This window comes from Rattus norvegicus, chromosome 14 (assembly GCF_036323735.1).
Source record: "Rattus norvegicus strain BN/NHsdMcwi chromosome 14, GRCr8, whole genome shotgun sequence".
Taxonomy (NCBI): domain Eukaryota; kingdom Metazoa; phylum Chordata; class Mammalia; order Rodentia; family Muridae; genus Rattus; species Rattus norvegicus.
Genome location: NC_086032.1, coordinates 52,101,992 through 52,111,174, shown reverse-complemented (window position 1 = coordinate 52,111,174; position 9,183 = coordinate 52,101,992).

The following is a 9,183-nucleotide window of genomic DNA, read 5'->3' as shown; positions in this document are numbered from 1 at the left end:
CTCTCTGTCTTACTCAGCTTCATTCTTTATATAGATTAGACCTACCTGCCCAAAAAAAGCACCACAAATAATATTCCACCAATTTTTATTTATTTAATAATCATTATATTCATTTAAATCACAAATGATATATCACGTCCCAGTTACCCCTCCACGAACCCCACATCCCACATCTGCCCTCTCCCCTTTCCCTTTGCCTCCATGAGGGTACTGCCTCACCCAGTTTCTCCCACACCACTACTCCCACACCTCCAGCATCCCACTATCTTGGGGCATCAATCCTCCACAGGACCAAGGGCCTCCACTTTCATTGTTCTCAGGCAAGGCCATCCTCTGTTAAATAGGCATCTGGAGCCATGAATCTCTTCCTTGGTTGGTTTCTAGTTTCTGGGAGCACTAAGTGGTCTGACAAGCCAATGTTTTTCTTCCTATGGGGTTGCCATCTCCCTCTACTCCTCCAGTCCTTCTGCCATCTCACCTATCAGGGTAACTGAACATAGTCTGATTATTGGCTTCATGCATCCAGGTCTATATGGATCAGTTGCTGGCTGAACCTTCCAAGGAATAGCCACCCCAGGTTTTTTTCAGAAAGCACCTCTTGTAACAGTGACACTGTATGGTTTGGTGTCTGCAGACAGGATGGACTTCCTGGGGAGGTGGAGCAGTCCCTGGATGGACCTACCTTCATTTTCTGCCCCATTTTTGTCCCTGTTCTTTTGTCAACAGGAACATTTCTGGGTTAAAAACTTTGAGATGCGTGGGTAATCCCATCCCTCAACTTGGGGCTGTGCCTATCTACTGGAGGTGATCTCTACAGGTTCTATCTCCCCCTTCCCTGCACATTTCGGGTAAAGTCATCTCCATCGTGTCCTGGGAGCCTCTTGTTTGCATGGTGTCTGGAACCCTCCAGTGTCCATCTCAAGTTCCTCATACCCACTCTGCTACATATTTGTATTCAATTTCCTGGCCCTCTTCACCTCAATCCCATCCAATCCAGTACGTGATACTGCCCCCTTTATTTCGTTTCTCTCCTCTCTTGCTCCCATTTCCCTGTCTCTCTACACCTCCCATGATCATCTTATTCCCCACCCAATGCTGAACTGAAGCATCCACACCCTGGTCTTCTTCCTTCCTCCTGTGCTCCATATGGTCTATGGGTTTTATCATAGGCATTGTGAGCTTTCACATAGAAAATGCACATATATGGGCCACTTTTGTAGAAAAAAAATGTTCTTAATTAAGGTTCCCTCTTCCCAAGAATGACTAGGATTTTTTCAACACGACAAATCTGTCACACAGGTAATATTGGTTTGGAATGTTGTAGAACCATAAGAATGTAGAAGAGATAAGGACTGTGGGCCAATGAAGCACTAGAATTCTCTATATAGAGCTTAGTGGTCTACTCTTTTTAAGTCTGAAAGAACAGTGTCTGAAATAACCACAGTGGAAGAACTGTAATAATTCAGAAAGAAATAAGGATTTTTATCTGAAACTGGACTAGGTGTGATACATTAGTGAAGAGAATCTAGCTTCTTTAAGCAATTGTGATTAGAATCTAAATGACAACATTCTCAAAAATAATGAATAATTAGTTTGGCAGAAAGTGGTGGGCCATAGGCATTTTTATTTTACTGTTCTTACCTTGGTCATTAGCATGAAAAAGCAACCAATAGATCAAAAATGTATGGAATATATTTAGTTTAGTGAGAACATTTATAGTCATAGCCAAAGTAGATGGGATAAACGTTGTGACTGTTAAAGAGATTAACATTGTTAAAGAGAGATTGAAGATCATTATGGTGCTCAAAAAATGGAAAAGGTGTGCAAAATAATGTATCTTAACTCTTGATTGCCATTTATTTCTATAATTTATTATATATATACATATGAAAACGTATGTTTGTGCATGCATGCGTGCGTGTGTGTATGTATGTGTGTGTGTGTGTGTGTGTGTGTGTGTGCGTGTGTCCCAATCTCTTCCTTTGTAAAAGTCTTAATAATCACACTCTTGTGTTTAGTCAGTACTTTTGCTCTATTCAAGCATGATGAAACACCTCAGGCATTATCATTTAGCATTATTGAACCATCCTTTACTTGGTTTCTGAAGATAGTCATATTTTCACACTTATTTGACTGCTTCTGCTTGCTCTTTCTTATGGAATTCTTCTCCAGTATGCCTTTTCATTTTGGACCCACAATTACTGGTGTATGTGCCTTATTTAATAGAGATCAGATATGTTCTCTTTAATTCATCCAAGTTAGTGGTTCTCCAATGTGGCTACAAAATCACAACACATCAAGAACTTTATAAAAATATGTGTGCTTGTGTTAATTTAATTGATTTGGTAGTCCTTGGCTATAAATATCCTTTAAAATTTTTCAAGTAAATCTAATAGACACTCGGTGTTGAAAAGAGTTAGTATCAGCTTCTCCCATGGGTATATAGTCTGGTAGTTCAAACTGAACACAGACTGAGAACAAACATCTATCCCATATTCCAAATCATATGCAGAATTTCCTGTGAGATTTCCCTGAATGAATACAAAATGTTCATATCAAAATTGACTCATGTCTCCTCTATAATTTCTCTTCTCTATATGTTCCTTCTTTGAATTTAGAATTATCCCATTTCCGAGAGCATCCAGAGTCCCTCTAGCTCTCTCTTAATGTTTACTTATCTCAAAAATACAGAGCAATCCATTTTAAAATATAACCTGAATCAAATAAATTCTCATTTCCTAGACCACTACTTAACTCTGTCATCATACACCTATATTTCAGAAGCTTCTTATCCAGATTCGTGCCTTTTCTTCTAGTTCCTAAGAGTATGCACATTTTTCTTTTTAGAAATGTGCTAATTTTGAAGTATTTTAACATATAAAATATAATATAATTTCATTACGTGAGCATAATATATGAAATAAAATTTCACCATTGCATCTTCATTTCAAAATTTAGAATAAAAAAAATTAGAACAATTAACTAACAACAAGTTCCATTAACCTGAAACTCAATTTTATACTTACCAGGCACCTCTAGTTCCATTTATGCATGTGAACTCATCCAAGTACAAATACAAGGTTTTAAAATTATCTTTAAACATGTCACCCAACAATATAATTCATCTTAAGTGTTCACTATCTATTTTCTTTAAAGTGACATTATCTTTGAATATTATGTTCTAGAAAGACAATACAGAAATACTGTTTTATATACAGTATTATAGTATTATCTGTATTACCTCAAGTGACCTCATTTATACTCATATAAATCAAATATATCTCTGAACATAGACACATATATTTATATCATGTGTTCATATATTTCATGTGTATGGGCTATTCCAAACATAGGTTAATAATGAGGTAGAAAAAACTCAATGTTTAAAACTAAAAATCATCTCAGCTAGAAACTACCTATTTCTTTAAAATGAAATCTTATAAGTAGCCAAAGGTAAAGAATTGCAAATACCTTTAGATTTTTCTATTCTAAAATGTTATACTGTCCTTTTTATTTTCTTTCTTACTTTGCTTTTCATGACACTGAAAACTTTAGGACTTCGGAAACAACTGTCATTCACTGAAGTATCAATATCTTTCCTTCTATAGAATACAGAAAGCTATATTGTTACATGACTTTTACAGTCTATACAGTTTTAGGCTTCCATCTTCCCAGATTGCCACAATGAGTCATTTGAAGAATTTATATTGAGTTACTTATAAAACAATTCTGTCACCAGTCAAAAATGGAGGTAAATTGTAATATATAGGAACTCCATATTCTCAGCCTTGGTTGCTCAAAACTCCTAAGCACTAAAATTTATTATTTTATGCATAGCAAGAAGCTTTGAGATCTCTCAATGTAATATTTACTACCCATATCACATTGTATGTAATATATCCTACATGTGTTGACAATGTCCAATTTTGGACCACTATGTACCCATTTCTCCAGATCCTTTGGCTTTGATAGTCAGCACCCTATTCTCTCTCTCTCTCTCTCTCTCTCTCTCTCTCTCTCTCTCTCTCTCTCTCTCTGTGTGTGTGTGTGTGTATGTGTGTGTGTGTGCCTGTGTGTGTGTGTGTGTGTTACATTCTAATTAGATGTGAGGTCGTTTTTCATGGATTTCATTTTTTGATTTTAATTGATACATTTTTGGGTATACCCATATTCCCACAGAGAAAGATATTATATGGGAGTGGTGGATATTGTGATGATGATGTGGTGTGTGTGTGTGTGTGTGTGTGTGTGTGTGTGTGTGTGTATCTGTGTGTGTGAGCATGCCCCCACTCATGCACACATTTAAATAGCTCATGTGCTATTCATCTGCTGTATGGGATGATTTGTTCTACAGGAGAGAAACTATGAGTAGAGTAGGGAGGGCATTCTTCAGGTGCTCCTCATTACAACCCTTAACATTAAAGAACACTGATGCCTAAAATCACATGGAAGGTCAATGGTAGCAAGTAGTGTATAGAATGATCCAGAATTCTTGAAGACCTCTGGTTATGCATCCTTACTCTTAAAATGTTGCTTTTCTCCTAAAGACCTCAGATTCAGTACAACTTACTCTTTGACAAATATTTGTTCTATAGCTTATAATGTGCTTAGATATGAGAACGGCTCAGTTCTTGCTAGTAGTCATTGTTACTGCTCCAAAACCTCTATCATCTGAGACCGTTGGCTAGTAACGCTTGAAAGCTCTTTGCAAGACTTCAAATAATCTTGCTTCTAGGAATTTATATCCCTCAATCTTACATCCTCAGAATTCTATCCACTTTCTGTTTCCATCTTCATCGTTGGTCTATACTGGCTGCTCTGCTGAATTGCTCAACTGTGTCCCACTGCTGTCTCTGCCTTTACAGTTACCACTTCTTCTGGCATAGCTACTACTGCTTTTATTCTGCTGCCTCTGCTGCAGTCACCACCACCACCACCACCACACTGATACTGATGTTGCTGCTTCTACTCCTGCTGCTGTTGCTAATGATAATGATATTTGTCACCATTATTTTTATTAATAAATTGGTTTATATATTTATATCCCAAATGTCGGCCCTTTACAGATCACCCCTTGCAGAATTCTTCCCCCATCCAAGTTTTCTTCAGTTTGTTTATATAGTGGATTATGTTGATGGATTTCCATATATTGAACCATCCTGCATACCTGGGATGAAGCCTACTTGATCATAATGGATGATCTTTTTGATGTGTTCTTGGATTCTGTTTACAAGAATTTTATTGAGTATTTTTGCGTCAATATTCATAAGGGAAATTGGTCTGAAGTTCTCTTTCTTTGTTGGGTCTTTGTGTGGTTTAGGTATAAGCATAATTGTGGCTTCACAGAAGGAATTTGGTAGTGCTTGGTCTGTTTCTATTTTGTGGAATGGTTTGGACAATATTTCTATGAGGTCTTCTATGAAGGTCTGATAAAATTCTGCACTAAACTCATCTGGTCCTGGGTTCTTTTTGTTTGGGAGACTTTTAATAGCTAGTTCTATTTCTTTAGGAGTTACGGGGTTGCTTAGATGGTTTATATTTATTTAACTTATTTAACTTTGGTAGCTGATATTTGTCTAGAAAATTGTCCATTTCCTCCAGAATTTCAAGTATTGTTGAATATATGCTTTTGTAGTAGGATGTGATGAATTTTTTAATCTCCTCAAATTCTGTTGTTATGTCTCCTTTTTCATTTTTGATTTTGTTAATTTGGATAATCTCTCTGTGCCCTTTCGTTAGACTGCCTACGTTTTTATCTATCTTGTTGATTTTCTCAAAGAATCAGCTCCTGGTTTTGTTGATTCTTTGTATAGTCCTTTCTGCTTCTTCTTGGTTGATTTCAGCCCTGAGTTTTATTATTTCCTGACTTCTAGTCCTGTTGTATGTATTTGCTTCTTTTTTTTTTTTGAGCCTTTAGGTGTGCTGTCAAGCTGCTGATGTATGCTCTCTCCTATTTCTTTTCAGAGGCACTCAGAGCTATTTTTCCTCTTAGCACAGCTTTCATTGTGTTCCATAAGTTTGGGTATGCTGTACCTTCATTTTCATTAAATTTTAAGAGCTCTTTAATATCTTTCTTTATTTCTTCTTTGACCAAGTTATTATTGAGTAGAGCATTATTCAACTTCCATGTATGTGTGGGCATTCTTTGCTTATTGTTGTTATGAAGACCGGTTTTAGTCTGTGGTAATCTGACAGGATGCATGGAATTATTTCTATGTTCTTGTATCTATTGAGGCCTGTTTTGTGACCGATTATATGGTCGATTTTGGAGAAGGTACCATGATGTACTGAGAAGAAGTTGTATCCTTTTGTTTTAGGATGAAATGTTCTACAAATATCTGTTAAGTCCATTTGGTTCATAACTTCTGTTAGTTTCTTTATGTCCCTGTTTATTTTCTGTTCCTATGATCTGTCCATTGTTGAGAGTGGGTTGTTGAAATCTCCTACTATTATTGTGTAAGGTGCAATGTTTGCTTTGAGCTTTGTAAGGTTTCTTTTATGAATGTAGTTGCCCTTGTATTTGGATCATAGATATTTAGGACTGAGAGTTCATCTTGGTGGAATTTTCCTTTGATGAATAGGAAGTGTCCTTCTTTATCTGTTTTGATAACTTTTGGTTGAAAGTTGATTTTATTTGATATTAGAATGGCTACTGCAACTTGGTTCCTTGGACCATTTGCTGCGATAATTGTTTTTCAGCCTTTTATTCTCAGGTAATGTCTGTCTTTGTCTCTGAAGTGTGTTTCCTGTATGCAGCAAAATGCTGGGTCCTCTTTATGTATCTAATCTGTTAGTCTATGCCTTTTTAATAATGAATTGAGTCCATTGATGCTGAGAGATAGTCCGGAATAGTGATTGTTGCTTCCTGTTATTTTCATTGTTATAGAAATTGTTTAGGAATTATGTTTGTGTTTGTCCTCTTTTAGTTTCATTGCAAAGAGATTACTTTCTTGCTTTTCTAGGATGTAGTTTCCTTCCTCGTGTTAGAGTTTTCCATTTATTTTTCTTTGTAGTGCTGAATTTGTAGAAAGATATTCTGTAAATTTTGTTTTGTCATGGAGTATATTGGTTTCTCCATCTATGTTTATTGAGAGTTTTGTTGGATATAGTAGCCTGGTCTGGCATTTGTGTTCTCTTAGGGTTTGTATGACATCTGCCCAGGATCTTCTGGCTTTCTTAGACTCTGGTAAGAAATCTGGTGTTATTCTAGTTCTGCCTTTATATATTACTTGACCATTTTCTCTTACTGCTTTTAATGCAGTTTTGTGCATTTTCCTGTTTTGTGCATTTCGTGTTTTGCCTATTATGGATGTAAGCAATTTCTTTTCTGGAGAACTTTATTTGTAGTTCTGTATGTTTCTCATAGGTTTATGGGCATCTCTTTCTTTAGGTTAGGGAAGTTTTCTTCTATAATTTTGTTGAAGATATTTACTGACTCTTTAAGTTGGGAGTCTTCACTCTCTTTTATACCTATTACCCTTATGTTTGATCTTCTCATTGTGTCCTGGATTTCCTGGATGTTTAATGCTAAGAGCTTTTTGCGTTTTATGTTAACTTTGATGATTGTGTCGATCTTTTCTATGGTAACTTCTGCCCCTGAGAGTCTGTCTTCTATCTCTTCTATTCTGTTGGTGATGCTAGCATCTATGACTCCTGATCTCTTCCCTAGGTTTTCTAGCTCCAGGGTTGTCTCCCATTGTGCTTTGTTTATTGTTTCAATTTCCATTTTTAAATCTTGGACAGATTTATTCAATTCCTTCACCTGTTTGTTTGTGTTTTCCTTTAATTCTTTAAGGGATTTTTGTGTTTCCTCTTTAATTGATTCTACTTTTTAACCTCTGTTGTCCTGTATTTCTTTAAGGGAGTTATTTATGCCCTTCTTAAAGTCCTCCGTCATCATAATGAGATATGATTTTAAATCCAAATCTTGCTTTTCTTGTGTGTTTGAATATTCAGTATTTGCTTTGGTAGGAGAGCTGGGCTCTGATGATGCCACAAAGCCTTGATTTCTGTCACTTAGGTTCCTGTGCTTGCCACTTGCCATCTAGTTGTCTGAGGTGTTAGCTTGTCTTGATGTCTCTGACAGTGGCTGGACACTACTGTAGGCCTATGTGTCAGCACTCCTTTAGACCTGTTTTCTTTCATCCAGTTCTGGAAACAGAGCTGTGCTCTCAGGTCTGTAGATGATCCTGGCAACTGAATTTCAGCTCTTGGTTCAGGCAGAAACCCGAAGGGTCCTGTCCCTGACTGCTCCTAGATCCCTGTGGCAGGGGGTCACAGATGGCATTAGGCAATTTCCTCTTAGGTTGGGAATATGAGCAGAGACTTGTCTTCTCTGAGTTGTTAGGAGTGTTTGCATTTCTCTAAGGTTCCAACTCTCTCTCCCATGAGATTTGGGTGCAGAGATCTGTGACCAATTCAGTTCAGTTCTGGGTACACAATGGACCCAGCATGTTTCTGTCGCTGATGGCTCCTATATTCCTGTATCAAGAGGCACTGTCCAGTTTCCTATTTCAGTGATGTGGGAGAGTTGGGAAGAAGAGGCGGTTTGTCCTCTGGTTGCAGGATTGTCTGAACTTCTGGTTTTTCAGCTCTGTCCCCCATAGGATTTGGATGCAGTAAGCTGTTGGAACAGTTCAGTTCAATTCTGGGCACAACCAGAAACTTAAATGTGTCCTGTCCCAGAAGACTTTGCCTTTGAGTGTCCTGAGTCAACCAGGCAGGTTGCTTGGAGCAGTTAAATTGTTCTTACCTCCGCTACCACATGTGTAGACACTCCTGGCAACTGGCTTTTAGCTTTCAGCTCAGGCAGAAACCCAAGTGGTCCTGCCCCTGACTACTCCTAAGTTCCTGTGCCCAGGGAGCACAGATGGCACTAAGCGCTTTCCTGTTGGGTTGGGAATGTGGACATAATGTTGTCTTCTCTGAGTTCTCAGGATTGTCTGCACTTCTGAGGGTCCAGCTCTCTCCCCCACGGGATTTGGGTGCAAGGAGCTGTGTGACCGGTTCAGTCCAGGTCTGCGTGTAGCTGATCCTATATTCCTGTATCCAGAAACACTATTCAGTTTCCTCTTGGGCAGGGATGTGGGAGAGGTAGGCAGAAGTGGCAGTCTGTCCTGCAGATTCAGCATTGTCTGAACTTGTGACTGTTCAACTCTCTCCCCCATGGGATTTTGGTGCAGG